Raw genomic sequence first — 6,190 nt, 5'->3', positions numbered from 1 at the left:
GCAATTTGTAAATTTGTTTGCAGACAGGTACCGCCATTTAATTATTCGCCATGGTGACAGACAGAACATTTACGTAACAGGTTGTATTTGTTGTCATAGTAACAACTTTTACTGTCACCGGATTTTATTACATTAGACTCAGTGGGCCAGATTCAAGAAGCAATTGCGCCTGTGTAACCATAGGTTACACAGCGCAATTGCTTACTTGCTCCGGCGTAGCGAATGCTCCTGATTCAGGAACATCGCTACGCCGTCTGCAGCCTAAAATCTGCGTGGCATAAGGCTCTTATGCCACGCAGATTTTAGGCTGAATTCTTGCGTTGGCCGCTAGGGGGGCGCTCCCATTGTGATCTGTGTATAGTATGCAAATTGCATACTAACACTGATTCACAACGTTGCGTGAGCCCTGCGTACGCAAATTACGTAGTTTGCGTACGTCGGGTTTCGCGTAAGGTTACACATTCTAATAGCAGGCGCAGCCAATGCTATAGGATACCCACGTTCCCGCGTTGCGATATTTAAAATCTACGTAGTTTGCGTAAGTGAATCGTGAATGGCGCTGGACGCCATTCATGTTCACTTTGAAGCAAATGACGTCCTTGTGACGTCATTTGCCGCAATGCACGTCGGGAAAGTTTCCTGACGGAGCATGCGCGGGAGCGCGCCTAATTTAAATGATTCCCGCCCTCGCAATTTACGGAGCTACTGCTCCGTGAATCGAGGACAGCGCAAAATATTTGCGGGGGCGCAGGGCAAAATCGTTGACCTGTGCCTTCCGCAAATAAAGCGCAAATGTACCTGAATCTGGGCCACTGCCATCAAATCTTTGCCCTAGTTACTCCTCTCTGAACTGTAACCCTGGACACTTGGGCATTCCCATGGCGACAGGACGGCAATATGGTGTATCTCCTAAAGTTGTTGTCATGGTAACCATAATAAACATTTTCAGTGCCTAAAAATTCATGCCATGAGAAGTGGCTCCATGCATTTCCATCTTGTTTCCTAAAAATGTTTTTCTCAGTGTTAGGGCCCTTTCCCACGTACGGATCCTGTGACGATCCGTACCGTTAACACCCGATTGCTCAGCGGGGACCGCCCCTGTCAGATCTCCGCTCTCCCCTATGGGGGAATCGGATGAAAGCGGACCGCCTGTCCGTGTTCACCTGATCCGCTCTGCAGATGGATGAAAAAATAGGATTTTCCTCCGTCTGCAGAAACGGACCATAGCGGGGACCCAGGAGATCGGGTATCAGCGGATGTTCATCCGCTGACACCCGCTATCCCATAGGGATTAATGTATTTCATCCAAAAACTAATGGATGAAATACGGACATACTGTCCGCATGTGTGAAAGGGCCCTAAGTTTGCATGTTTATACTACCGTATTTATCGGCGTATATCGCGCACTATTTTCCCTTAAAATAAGGGGAAAATCATGGGTGCGCGATATACGCCGATAGCCGCTTCCCGCGCTCAGTTTGAAATCCTGCGCCGACATATACCGAGTGCAGTACACTCGGGTACATTCGGCCAGGCTCGGCTTCGCTCGTGCTCACGCATAAACGTCACAGAGCGTGAGCACGAGCTAAGCCGAGCCTTGCCGAATGTACCCGAGTGTACTGCACTCGGTATATGTCGGCGGAGGTGTTCGAACTGAGCGCGGGAAGCGGGGACTCGACATGAGGCGCGCGCTGGAGAAGCTGGGAGGACACCATCGAGGCCGCAGACGGACGCCGGACCGGACGATGGACGCTGGGAAGACACCAAAACTGTAAGTAATAAAATCATATAACATTTTTTTTACAGGAATTTCGGGGGCAACTTTAGGGGTGCGCAGTATACGCGGGAGCGCGTTATACCGCGATAAATACGGTAAATAAAAATTCCAGGATATATCCCAGTTCCCCAATATCCTTCTCAAGAAAGATATTGGGGAACTGGAGAAAGTGCGGAGAAGGGCAACCAAACTGATAAGAGGCATGGAGGAGCTCAGCTATGAGGAAAGATTAGAGGAACTGAATTTATTCTCTCTTGAGAAGAGGAGAATAAGGGGAGATATGATCCACATGTACAAATATATAAGGGGTCCATATAGTGAACTTGGTGTTGAGTTATTCACTTTACGGTCAACATTGAGGACAAGGGGGCACTCTTTACATCTAGAGGAAAAGAAATCTCACCTCCAAATACGGAAAGGTTTCTTCACAGTAAGAGCTGTGAAAATGTGGAATAGACTCCCTCCAGAGGTGGTTCTGGCCAGCTCAGTAAAGTGCTTTAAGAAAGGCCTGGATACTTTCCTAAATGTACAGAATATAACTGGGTACTAACATTTATAAAGTTGATCCAGGGAACATCCGATTTGCCTTTTCGGGTGATCAGGAAGGAATTTTTTCCCCTGCTGTAGCAAATTGGATCATGCTTTGCTGGTTTTTTTTTTTTTTTTTTTTGCCTTCCTCTGGATCAACTGTGGGTATATGGGATTGTATGATATTATTATTATTTTATTTCTAATGGTTGAACTTGATGGACTTGTCTTTTTTCAACCTAACTATGTAACTATCCCATAGTTTGTAGGCGCTATACCTTTTCGCAAACCACAATCAGTTTTTGGTATTTTTTGACCAGAAATATGTATAAGAATACGTATTGACCTTAATCTATGAAGAAATTTGATAATTTTTCACTTTCTGTTATAAATTTTTTTTTAATTGTCAGCTTTTTTTGTTAATAGCGCAAAAAATAAAGTGCAGAGGTGATCAAATACCACCAAAAGAAAGCTCTATTTGTGGGGAAAATATGATTTTACAAAAAATGTAATTTGGGTAGAGCGTTGCATGACCTATTTCTACATTTCCTGTGTACCTCCATATTTCTCCTGAGTGCCCCCATACTATTTCTACATTTCCTGTGTACCTCCATATTTCTCCTGAGTGCCCCCATACTATTTCTACATTTCCTGTGTACCTCCATATTTCTCCTGAGTGCCCCCATACTATTTTTACATTTCCTGTGTACCTCCATATTTCTCCTGAGTGCCCCCATACTATTTTTACATTTCCTGTGTACCTCCATATTTCTCCTGAGTGCCCCCATACTATTTCTACATTTCCTGTGTACCTCCATATTTCTCTTGAGTGCCCCCATACTATTTCTACATTTCCTGTGTACCTCCATATTTCTCCTGAGTGCCCCCATACTATTTCTACATTTCCTGTGTACCTCCATATTTCTCTTGAGTGCCCCCATACTATTTCTACATTTCCTGTGTACCTCCATATTTCTCTTGAGTGCCCCCATACTATTTCTACATTTCCTGTGTACCTCCATATTTCTACACTTCCTGAGAACCCCCATACTATTTCTACATTTCCTGTTACATGTTCCACCCTAAAAATGGGTAGAATATGTAACATTCCCGATGTTGAACTTCTCCTTTAAGGCTTCTCCTCCATTCCTGTCCTGATGACGTCTGAAGATTTTTTGATTTCCCATCACTTTTTTGTTCTGCCGACAATGGGCACTAGATTAAATAGAGAGTAGGGTCATAACAGCGATAAGTACCTGACAGCGGTTCTAACCCTTCCACAGTCAATGCAATACTTTAATCACTTTCAGAATGCTCTAGAAGGCAATCTCTGTCTTCCCTACTCATTACCTGGACACCATATTGTTAGGGGTTCCGTGAGGTCTGGCTCAGTGACCTCCCATCTGATGTCTCTGCATAGTTTTGAGGTCATCAGCTGTAGCCCGTTCTTAGGAGGCGCACGGGAACTGCCCCCCCCCCCATACATGCATCTGGCCCCCTAATCTACATGCGGGGCGCTGGACACATGGATTTCATTGTTTTTTTTAAGCATATGATTAGAGCCTGATGCTCTAATTGGCTTCAAAAAAGGGTGGGCTTGGGGCGCAGAGCACTGCGCCCCAAGCCTACCCACTTGTGTGACAATAGCAAATTAATATTTGCTACTGTCTGTCTTTTTGATTCTCCTCCCGGCCATTCAGGAAGCGGTTCCTGAGACCCGATTGTGGCCAGGGAGTCTTAGGACTTGATTTTCCTCCCGGCCATTCAGGAAGCAGTTCCTGAGACCCGATTGTGGCCAGGGAGTCTTAGGACTTGGTTTGCCGCCCCTCCAAAATATTGAGCACTAGCCGCCACTGGTCAATGCCAGTTTTATCCCCTTACATTTCATATAAGTCCATTATATAATGTGCACTGAAAAAAGTAGCATCTCACACCTAATACACCATTATTAACTTTATTACAAGAATAAGACTTACAAAAAGATCGCACAATTACCACATACAAGTACAAAACAACGAGTTGTTTGTAACAGGTCTAGAAGGTGCATTCATCGATGGTAAACCGAACAACATTGTACACTTTCAATATATACAACCTAATAAGTAATGAAGGTTACACTGGTGAAAACATTCCATCATATAGTACATTTGTGCACATCTACAGCAAGGATTTATCTACATGGCGGGAATGATGTCACTTCCACTGCTTTTAATACGCGGCCGTCGCATTCTTTTACGTCGTTTCCGTTCGGCTTTTTCCGGCGTATAGTTAAAGCTGCTATCTGGTGGCGTACTCAATGTTAAGTATGGCCGTTGTTCCCGCGTCTAATTTTGAAATTTTTACGTCGTTTGCGCAAGTCGTCCGTGAATGGGGCTGGACGCCATTTACGTTCACGACGAAAACAGTGACGTCCTTGCGACGTCATTTGGAGCAATGCACCCTGGGAGTTTTGACGGACGGGGCATGCGCAGTTCGTTCGGCGCGGGGACGCGCTTCATTTAAATGAAACACGCCCCCTGCTCGCCGCATTTGAATTACGCGCCGTTACGCCGGGAGAGATGCACTACGCCGCCGTAACTTACGGCGAAAATTCTTTGTGGATTCAAAGATTAAAAAAGTAAGTTACAGCGTCGTAGCGTATCTCACATACGCTGCGCCCATGCAATTGTATGAGGATCTGCCCCAAAGTCAATACCATTTTACATACTGCCTGATCCTCTAAGGCTGGATTCCCACCTATGGCATTTTAGTTCTATTTTGCAGGTTTGCACTACAGAATGTGTTGCATAGGAAACCATGTTAAATGGACTCTAGTGCAAATATGAAAAATGCAATAAGCACTAAATCTGCATATGTGTGAATCCAGCCTAATTCCTACTCTGTAAAGTTTTTGGTGTAAAGCCCCATACACACGGTCGGACTTTTGGCCAACCAACTTCAAAATCTGCAACTTTTCGAATTTGTCCGACCGTGTGTACGTTCCATCGGACCAACTTTTTCGGGTTTCATCGGACAAAAAGTTGGGTCTGCAAACGGACCAACTTTACGTCAACAAAAGTCTGATGGTGCCTAGTCCGACCGTGTGTACAGCAAACAATCGGACTTTTGAGCGCATGCTCAGAACCAATGTTAAAATCAACCAACAATAGCAGAAGTTAACCAAAGGGTGGCGGTAAAGAGCAGAAAAACCACGTGATGCTGGGTAATTTTTAGAAAAGTTTGCTGAAAAGTCTGAGCGTGTGTATGCTATGGGTGTAACCGGACAAATCAATTAGGACAAAAATCCAAGGGAAATTTTGTTGGATGTCCGACCGTGTGTACGAGCCTTTAGGCCAGGTTCACACCTATGCAAAGTGAGTGCGGCTTACACCGCATCCAATTCACAGAACATTTTAATATACATTGTTTTCAATGAGGCTGGTTCACATATGTGCGATGCATTCGCACTGCGCATTGCAGTAAAACCGTGTGCGTCTTTTAGGCATTGCGGTGTGGCTCAGGTGCGAATTTAAGCCCATTATCTTCTATGGGTACACAGCTGATTCGCAGAGGTGTTCAGTTCTCTTCAGGAATTTCTCTCATTCAGCTCAATACACTTCTCCCCCACTCTCCTCTCACCCGTAACTTCTCCCAGGTCTCCAAATTCGCATCTAAAATGTTGCTAATCTGCTGAACACTTCTCTTATCTCTCTGCAGAGATAAGAGAGCTGAAATTCGCACCACACTAGTGTGATTCCGGCCTTAGTGTCTTTTTTTAACCTGGAACTCCAGCCAAAATGTTATTCCTAATGCCGCGTACACACGACCGTTTTTCATGTCATGGAAAAAAAAAAACGACGTTTTTCTCTACGTGATTCTTGTCAAGCCTGCCTTGCATACACACAA

This window comes from Rana temporaria, chromosome 12 (assembly GCF_905171775.1).
Source record: "Rana temporaria chromosome 12, aRanTem1.1, whole genome shotgun sequence".
Taxonomy (NCBI): domain Eukaryota; kingdom Metazoa; phylum Chordata; class Amphibia; order Anura; family Ranidae; genus Rana; species Rana temporaria.
This window is presented reverse-complemented; position numbering follows the sequence as displayed.